Raw genomic sequence first — 10,297 nt, 5'->3', positions numbered from 1 at the left:
GAACCATCCCTGTCATCATCGGGACGAGGAACGAACTTCGCCGCAGGTGCTTCACCCTCACTCTCTCACTCAGTTCCTTTTCGGCAGTTACCACTGCACCTGCCACCACATTGAATTAATCCTCACTCTTGTCACGTTCAATTTCTTCTGTAGCTCCTCCAAAAGTTCTGTGTGATCCTCAAAACATGTTACACCTTTCTCCTTTTTTTCCTTCTTCACCCTCCATCTTCTCCTTCATCATATCTTCCAGAAGGCTTGTGAAATCCCCCACTCCATATTTACTCATAATATGTTCCACTTTCCTCCTTTCTTTCCTGTCCACCATTTTACAGGTCATCTCGACTCAGCGCCTGGTGGAAACCCTTGTCTTGTCTCAAAATCTTCTGACATTCACTGTCAACTGTGAGACCTTATACAGACAGGGGTGTTTCTTTCTAAATTATGTCCAAACAATTGAATTGGCTACAGGTAGACTCCAATCAAGTTGTAGTGATATCTCAAGGACAATCAAAGGAAATTAGATGCACCTGAGCTCAATTTGGAGTGTCATAGAAAAGGGGTGTGAATACTTGTGTAAATTAGATATGAATGTATTTCATTTTCAATACATTTGCACACATTTCTAAAAACAGTTTTTAGAAATGGTCATTATTGGGTATTGTGTGTAGATGGGTGAGAAAAATTAAAATGTCATCCGTTTTGAGTTCATGCTGTAACACAACAACATGTGGAATAGGTCAAGGGGTATGAATACTTTCTGAAAGCACAAGTTTGCACATTAGCAACATCACTCAGATGACCTCATCGAAGGAACAGTTCCCGTCCCATCCATAGCCTTGAATCGATTGCCTGCCTCTCTTTTCTCTGCAGCCAATCGGGGTATGAAGGTTTCCCCCTCTCCCGTTTCCATTTGACGTTAGCTACACTGGGATATTTCAGTCAAAAAGTATCGTGTGGTCATTGGTGTTTTAGATTGGCAGTCAACTTCTGTCTGTTTTGCGATTGGCAGGCGACATAATTTGGCTACCTCAGCTGGCTCGACTCAGAAGCGCCTTGGTTGACATTGTTGTTGTTGTAAGTAAGAAACTACTTTGTCGTTGAGTCCTGTTTTGGATTTACAGTAGACTGCAACCTCTGGATTGGCTCAAAGTCAGGAAAAACTGGTCTAATAAAGGTGGAGGTTTTCACAGTATTTGTCAAGAGGGAGGACCATTATGGGACGATGAAAGAAATGTCTGCGAGGCCGCTCAAGGTAAGCAGACAAGGGACACTCAACTGCTAGCTAGCTAGCGACTTTAGCTTGTAACATTATAGCTAGCTGGAAACATTTTGGACAGGACGACCCGTAGCTGGCTTTGTATGAACCTTTTTAATGAGTTGGAAGGAACTAGCTCGCTAACTCATTAAATGGGAAGTTTTAAGTGGGAGACTCCTAGACGGCTAAGACATGAAACAGAGCTGGTTCGATTGACCAACTAGCTAACTAAGTTACCTAGCTGATGTTAGCTAGTCAGCCCAGCTAGCTAACTAATTTAGCTACAAGCTAGCTAGACTTGTTACCGTAACTTATTAACGGGATAGATAGCTATAACGTTAGCTTCCAATTTAATTCGAGTCGCGTTAACAATGTCGCTTCGGTTACTATGCCTTGCTAGCTAACGTTAGTTAACGACGTTCAGGATAACTTTGCTAACATTAACGTTAACTAGCTGGCTAGTTCTCTCTATTGCTCATCTGCCTAGTTAGCCAGGAAAGGATAGGACGCAAATGTACTATGCTTAGTTAGCTAACTAACGCTTATCCCATTCATAGACGATATACACACATCAGTCGGATCCTTTAACGTTACATTATTGGGCTAACTAACGGTATGTTGAGTTAGCTGACTAGTTAGCCATTCTACTATCTCCTGGTATCATCCTTTCCCCATCTAACGTTAGGCCTATGAATCCATTTGAGGAATGAGCAACTTCAAACGGGAGGCCTCTGCCAGTCAATTGTTGGTGAAATATTCAGCAAGTCGTAGCCCTGTTGCTTGCTATAATTAACGTTTAAAGTAAACGTTATATCAATGCAAAGGACTCCTGCTTTATAGTTATTTACCCCAGAGAGTTTAATACTTGCCCGTATTTAGGCTATTGCTTAGTTAATTGTAAAACATTGATAATACATTTCAATGACACTCTTAGGTCACTAATATTCTTCCCTGGATGATTGAAACGAGTGATATAGGCTTTGACAGCTCCACAGTGGGTTTATTTAAAGACCTCGTCATTATGTAAACTATGCGTTGCGCCATTGCCAACACCACTACAATGAAAGGGTATCATTACACTTGAATTATTCAGCTCTTTATTTACAATTTATTTTGTTTGCTTGTAGTCTAGTATAGGCAGACAACCTGCAACATAAAAGTAGGACAGAGCGACAGGCTCTTCACTGCTTAGGCATACAGGGCCTTTTCTCTTTTTCATTATGTAAAGAAGGCACATTGTTAGAAGATGAAGAAGACTAACCCTTATCAACTCTACCTTCCCTGTAGCTTTCTGACTGCTGTTTGTATGCACTTGAACCTGAACCCATGCTTGTCTTGCTCCCACTACAAGTACACTATGCATTATAACATGATGCATGTAACAGATTAAGCATCATTTTGGGATTTGTTATATCTGTGATTTGGCAGGACATTTTCACTTAAGACCATGTGATTGTGGTGTCATTCAAGTTGTGACCATTTGCATTAAAACATTAGTCGATCGAGCCTACCACTTGAGGAGAGAGAACAAAAGGGACAAATGCAGCAAATGCCTTAATATTAGTACAAGTAGAATTCAGAGGGAGCGCACAAGCACAGTGGAATTCTGAGGGATCTATTTTTGCAGTGGGAGGAAGAAATGCATCTATCCCTCCTACCTCTACAAATTTCAATGACAATGCAGGGGGATGCTGGAAAGGCAAACTGGAAGGGCTAACTGGCAAGAGGAGTGTTCCTCAGTGAGCAGACTGCTAGGGTGTGAGTGCAAGTTTGCATTGTTACGCAAGTCTTCCCTTTTTCAAGGAACGCATTGATCCATGCAGCGTCACACAGAACACCTTGAGGTCATCTTTTGGGGAGCCTGTATAGTGTCCCTCTGTGATATTGAGATTCTCTAGTACAACCAAGACACTGTGAATGACTGTTTTTTGTAAATTATCCAGCAGTAAATGTCAAATATGTTACTGTTGGGTGGTCCTTTGCATGGTGTGATGTCAGTTTCCTTTAACAATCAGTCTTCCAGATAGCTGACACAGACACAGGAACCTTGGTATAAAACTATTTAGTAATAAAATGCAATTGCAGACAGAGATTCACATACAGAATACCTCAGTAGTCTATAGTAAAGATCTGTGTGGCGAAACAGGCGACCACAGGCCCTATCGTCAATCATATCTTAATATTGTTGCATTGGATTAGATACAAAGTATCTAAGATGAGAAAAACATGTCTAGACTGTGGATTCTCACTTTACTATCTCGGCCTTGAGGCTGGGTGACTATCAGCAGGTGCAGACAATTCTCAGCCTGAGAACTAAAGCAGTACATCTCCATTTACCCAGTACTTTTCCATCATTGCGCATTGCAGGCATACAAAGGTTATCACATATATACAGTAATCATGGCACTGGTGTAGCCCCACACCGACCCCCAGGGTAATCCCCAACATTACACAAAAAAATAACTATTAAAAATGACTATCACATAGAACAAAATGGTGTTCGGATGGCATTTGTTTGACAGTGATCACTAATTGTTTTGCGTAGAGCCCTTTGACTCTTCACAATGAAACATGGCAAACCTGTGCTTAATTTGCAACTTTTCATGCTTCTCCACCAACATTCAAATGGTTTGTTTTTTTGCCTCTAAAGAAGCCCTGCGATGTATAAACACTACACTATGTCAAACAGGATGGCTGGCTGAATCACAGGTGGGAGAAACATGACACTGATGACAGAGAGCATTATCGCCATAATCCATCAAGGCAAGGGATTATCCTATTGACGTCATAATTCGCTTCGGTTTTATCACCAGTTGAGCATTGTGGAAGTTTTCAGGGTGTGCTTGGCTAATTTATTGGTGTCCTTTAGCTTATGTGTGACACACAGTGAAGTCATCCACACATGACTGATCTGTGTGCAGTTCCTTTGTGAGCACTCAAGTCTTATTCGGACAGTTCTTTGGAGAAAAACCCCCAGAGTCCATCCATTTGTCCTTCAGGATCCTTTCCCTCTTTCCACTCTCTTCAACTAGCACTCTCCAAGCTCTAGTCTAAATGGTGTGTCACTGTACAGTTTATAAATGATCAAGCCCTACCTACGTGAAGTTATGAGTTAAGCCTAAACCCTCTATCTCTCACACAAAGCCATTTAGCCTACCATTGTGTTGGTTGGCTTTAGCCATCTTGACTGTCTCTGTGTGGTAGTAGACTGAATATTATATTTCAGTGTGGAACCCTGCTTCCGCAGCAACGCCTAATCTAGAGATACAATTTTAGTGGTCTCTCGCTGGGCTCCCCCAAACAGCTGTTCAGTAAGTGTGTTTCAAGGATCCAGTGTCAGCTTCAGTGCCAGGCCCATGTAGATTAAAACTATCTCCATAGGATCCCTTTACCCCTGAAAACAAGGTCAGATTAATAAGTAAATAGTTGAGTGCTTCTCCAGGTTAGTGGGACAACTGCATGACCATACGTGTCTTATTGCCTCTATCTAGTCTGTGTTCAAGGATTGTAATTTGTCCTACCACGACCATATGCTACAGGGAAGGGAATGCAATGCATATCTAGGCTTTTAGTAGGCCCATGCATGCAGGAATCATCCCTTCAACCCTAGTTGTTTCCAGCTTAATGTTCTAGCCAACAGAGGCATTTCATTGCTTTCATCAGGAAGGTCAAAGTTAACCTGGACTCCTGAAAATAACAGGGTAGAGGTGGCCTACATGGGCATTTCATCATGTTGGGAGAACTTAATTGAGCAGCTGACCAATTCCGCAAGACTTTAGTTCTGGGTTAACCGAGATTGCTTGGGCCTTGTTGCTTACAGTGACTGTGATACTGTATGTGGTTATCTCACCTAGCTACCTTAAGATGAATGCACTAACTTTAAGTCGCTCTGGATAAGTGTCTGCTAAATTACTAAAATGTCAAATGTAATGTAAACGTTAACATGAATGGAAACATCCTGCTAGCCTCTGAAGAAATTCTCTAACTAGGCAAAGATTTATTCTTCAGACTATTTCTGTTGGTCACAATTTACTGCTTTACACAGAACATATAGTCTACTCCATACATTTTCATAAGACTTTATCACCATGGCATCTAGAATTCCACCACCATGCACCCCTGCATCCTTGTTTGCCAGCATACAGCATGGTCAAAACAAGAATGTACCAGATGTGCTTTGGAAGAAAAAAACATCCCCATGATTCCTCAGCAGAGGGGCAATCAATAGGAAGCTTGTCTCTGAGAGCCTGTGCACACAGACAGCGACTCATAAAACCCTGTTCAGCCCCACCCTCCCCTGCATGCCTGGATGCCTGCCAGCCCTTTGACACAGCAGCCAGGGCCCAGGGCTGTTTGTGTCAGGGTGACGAGGCCTTCAAAACCAAGCATCAGCAATTGCACCTCGGCCCTACCTAGTACCTACTTCCTTTGTGTTCAACCAGAGACTGGGTGAGTGTGCCCAATGCTTTGGGATACTCTGACTAGTTATTTTATAATTTTATGACGTGTTTTTGTACTCAACTTTGCTATGCCAACTCTTTTCACAGATGCATCACTGATTGTAGGATGTTGAATACATTGATTTCGACTGATATAAAACAGTGGGACACATGCTCCCGATTTTTTTCCATTCTGAAGCATGCCCAATATTATCTCAGCATCGCTCTACGGATGGGCCAACCGGGTTAAACGGTTGATGGGTAAAGCCTAATAGAGGGGTGAATGGAGGCTATCCTTTTGCTCTCTCACGTAAAAAAAGCTCCACAATCCCCCTTGACTGGGCCCTCTACCGGAAGAAAGCCATGGTAAGATCACATGGCTGCTGGCTCCTCACCATGCCGTTACTACATAACAGCAGTCCTTCCCACTCTCTCCACTCTAGATCCAGGACCGCAGTAATCCTGTCCCCGCAGGAGAGGAGCCTCTCGCCCTGGGCATGTAAAGCCACCTCACTGCGTTGACTGCCAAGCCAGCACCACGTGGGGATTTGCATGAGCATTAGTGCCCAGGCCTGTTGCTGCTAATGCTCGTTTAACCACTGCTGTTAGCCTAGCCACGGACTGCATACAGGTTCGGTAGGCCTTGCACATACATAGGATGGCCTACCTGATGTTGAAAATCAGTTATTTTATGTGTGTTTTCGGAGTGCAAGGCTAATTCTATAACTGCAAAATAGACCATTTACAATTCAATTTGGGCTGACGGTATTCTGACTTGAGATCCACAGGCGCAACTCTGCATTAATCATCATTCATTTAGGCTAATTTCAATGAGAGTCTTAACATTCAAGATATCAAGTTCAATATTGCCCATTCTGATCATAATGGTAGGTCTTTAAACAATTGCAAATATAGACCTTTTTGTTTTCAGTGTTTTTCTACAAGAAGGCTATTGTTGCCTCCTTAAAAAAAAAAAATATATATATATATATATATATATATATATACCATAAATCTTTCATAGGATTTTTACTTTAAGACTTAATTTACAAGTTTTGTAACATGGTTAGGATGTGTACTGTTATTGCTTAGTCTTGTGGTTGTTTCCACAGATCAGTGCAGCCAAAGATGCAGGTTTGCGTCTAAGAAATTTCTGATATCCGTGAAGGAGTAATGCATAAATTACTGCAAAAGCGAACTCCCACCCTTCTTTTAAATGTGAGTTATGTAAGCCCTAGCTCATTGTTTTGTGAAGTCTCATTGGCATCCACAAGACATTGATGGCCTTTGCATATTGAGCTACTGGGGAAAGCAAATGTTGGTACACATGTTTGAATTCAGGCTCATTCCTCTTACTGCCCTCAGGTTTTACTGTCCATAGTGTTTTAGTTGTTTTTATAAACTGGGTGGTTAGAGGCCTGAATGCTGATTGGCTGACAGCCGGGGTATATCAGACCGCATTCCACGGGTATGACAGCGTTTAGTTTTACTGCTCTAATTGCTTTTATAACCAGTTTATAATAGCAATAAGGCACCTTGGGGATTTGTGGTATATGGCCAATACACCACGCTAAGGGCTGTGTCCAGGCACTCTGCGATGCGTCGTGTCTGAGAACAGCCCATAGCTGTGTATATTGGGCATATACCACACCCTCTCGTGTCTTACTGCTTAATTTCATATTGATTGCACATTTCATCCAAATAGGCTAGCTGTGCAGATGCAGAAGCTGGCATTTCTGCTCAAAGACAAGACATCAATAAAAATCTGCTTGTGCCGTATGAGGAGTTCCCGCCCACGGTGTGCTGAGTTTAGGTTGGCAGTGCTCCGGGAATACTGAAACCAGGGCAGATTGTTCCCTGAGTCCAACAAAAACACTTCTGCTGCATATCTCTGTGCTGCAGTCCTTCATTGACATAGCAGCACTCTGCTCGCACACTGCAGCTGACAGAATCAAGCTCTATTATTTTGATTATCCACAGCATTGAAGAGCATTGACATGTATGCAGATGGGCACAAAGTGTAGGCCTAGTCTCATTACAAAACACACACAAATGAAACATGCCCTCGTAAATTGTCCTGTTACTCCCTTTCTGCAACCATTCTCTGTGAACTACCCGTGTGTCCTCTTACGTTGCTACATGGCACAGCAAGGCACAATATGGCATGGGTCAGCACCACCGTTCACGGTGTGGCATGACACAGCATGGCACGGCACTGCATGGCACACAGCACTGGTCGGAGGTGTCAGTACTGTTGGCAGCTGCCTCGGCACCCCACATCTCCATCTGAAGCCGTCTGCTATGAGTGGCTGTTAATTATCACCGCTTGACTGTTGATGACTGGGTGTGACTACAACGACAGACCCTGGGCACAGGGCAGGGTTACCTCTGAAGCCAGGTACTGGTCAGCTCTAATAAAGTGCCCAATGGAGCATGGTGACAGGAGAGGAGAGAACAGGCTGCTCAGAAATACTCCATGCACATGACCCACACCACCAATTGTGAACCGAGACATCCTTTTCCTCACTTGAGAAAGACAAGTTTGTGGGTAAATGAAACTTCGTTGAGACCTTGGCCACAAAATGCTTGGCTTAGCCATGACATCGGCTCTCAGACACTTGATAAACAGTTCTCTGGAAAACTATTACTCTGCCCATTTTTAACTGCTTGAACTTGGCAGTTGCTACCACGCCGCTGTGCATGTCAACAAGAGGAAATCGGGCCTCTAGCTGCCAAAAAGAGTGACTGACTACCAGGCCCCCTAACTTCTTACCCTACTGGAGTTAGCCTACACTGTCAGTTGCTAGTGAAAAGCCTGCAGTAGCTAGTCCTACACTGTCAGAGAACACTGCACACCTTATTGGTGGCATAACCCATTTTCCCATTGAAGTTCAGCAGATACACCAGAGAGAAAGAGCAGTAGCCTATCAGGGATGCTTTGTGGTCGTTGTAGACAAGCTTCCCGAGCCATGACACTTGCAGACATAGCTTAGCTGTCTTGTTTGCTCGCCAGAACGTTTTGTCTGTTTCCCGCCTGTTTTCTTTCAGTTGTCTGCTGTTTAAAAACTTTGCACTGAGGGGAGGTGCTATATTTGGTTCATGGAGTGGTATTTTTAGGCTGTGAAAAGTCTGTTTTAATTTTGACACCTTGCAGATGAGGGGCTGGCATTCTGTATGCATTTCTAGCTATGGTAGCTATGGTAACAAACTGTACAAATGTAAAGTCTCCTTTTTTCACTGTACAACTTACAGGGTTGACAGTTTGCTATCACATGGAATTAGAAGCTTGAGTATTTAAGGAGTGAGGGAAGACTGGGAACAAGCGTCACTGAATGCTTACAGCAGGCTTAGACAACACGTGGGATCCCCTTATGCCATTCAATGTTTGATGCCACTTTGTTTTATAGCCTCCTTCGGATGGGATGTTAGGGGTTTCACATTTTGGGGAATATTCAGAGGTGGAAACTTTCTGTGGGAATTAACAGGAATATATGCAAATGAATGTTAATACCATTTAAATGTAATGTTTTTTTGCATTGGATATATTTACCATATCATATAGAGACAGAAACATAACCATTTTACCTTATCATAATTGCAAATTATTAAATCCTTCCAATAGATTATTATTTTTTTTGTTACAAACTGAACTCAAATTAAATGACTTGACTCTTCACATGGGATGATTTCACTGAACAACAAAAGGGAATATTGAATGAGCCATCGCATCTCCCCAAAACATTTTCAACGTACATCTGTAAAATGATAGTGTAGAAACTAAAGCTTTGGTTGTCTTACTCTCAGGTTTCCATGTCTTCTTCCTAAACCTCAATGTCCACCTCTTGAACATCAGACTGAGGCCTCATCTGCACTTCACTTTCCATCCTTGTTGGGGATGGCTCATTGCAGGCTCAAAAAGCCTCAAATTTGCCACAATTTTGTCCATAATTTTTCAACCCTTGTATTGGTCTGTATGCTGTGTGCTTTGGTGTGTGTTCCCAAACAAGGACCAGTTGTGCTCTGAGGCTGCTGATGTTGTTGGGTTTTGGAGGATGATGGAGGCAACAGGGGAAAGAGCCTCAGATCCACAAAGTCCCTTCCACCAGGTGGCTGATGAGATATGTTTGCACGACTACCATATTGCATTTCCACCCCAAAGCCCTTGCTTGGAAGTGTACTTTGCCAGAACCTTGCCTTCATCCAGGCCAAGGTGGTGAGACACGGTAGTGATGACACCATAGGCCTTGTTGATCTCTATACCAGACAGGATGCTCTTGCCAGCATACTTGGGGTCCAACATGTACACTGGGGCGTGTATGGGCTTCAAGCAGAAGTCTTAACGCTTTTTGATGTATTTCAGAACTGCAGTTTCCTCTGCTTGGAGCAACAATGAAGTGGGCAGGGCAGTACGGATTTCTTCTTGCATCTGCATGCGGAGTCTGAACATCAGACAGGATGGCATTGTCTCCCTCAATCCGTGCAATGGCTACTGCTATAGGTTTCAGGAGTTTCAGGCTGCTTACCACTCTCTCCCAAAATACATAATCCAGGAGGATCCTCTTGATGGGGCTGTCCATATCAGCAGACTGTGATATGGCCATTT

General features: G+C 43.0%; 1 protein-coding gene across 2 annotated transcripts in view; it reads left to right on the top strand.

The window, feature by feature from the left end:
• The first annotated feature begins 818 nt into the window (after positions 1-818).
• Positions 819-10,297, top strand: part of LOC110515154 (OTU domain-containing protein 7B) — a 34,380-nt gene continuing 24,901 nt past the window's right edge. Inside the window, exon 1 of one of the 2 annotated variants that reach the window (XM_021594163.3) lies at positions 819-1,252. The gene's annotated coding sequence lies outside the window, so the exon portion shown is untranslated. The remainder of the gene's footprint in view (positions 1,253-10,297) is intronic. The other variant, XM_090229087.1, reaches the window with a different exon arrangement.

This window comes from Oncorhynchus mykiss, chromosome 3 (assembly GCF_057628025.1).
Source record: "Oncorhynchus mykiss isolate SJ-2025 chromosome 3, ASM5762802v1, whole genome shotgun sequence".
In the NCBI taxonomy this organism is placed as follows: Eukaryota; Metazoa; Chordata; class Actinopteri; order Salmoniformes; family Salmonidae; genus Oncorhynchus; species Oncorhynchus mykiss.
The sequence above is the reverse complement of the archived record's forward strand: the minus strand, read 5'-3'. Positions and strand labels throughout refer to the sequence as shown.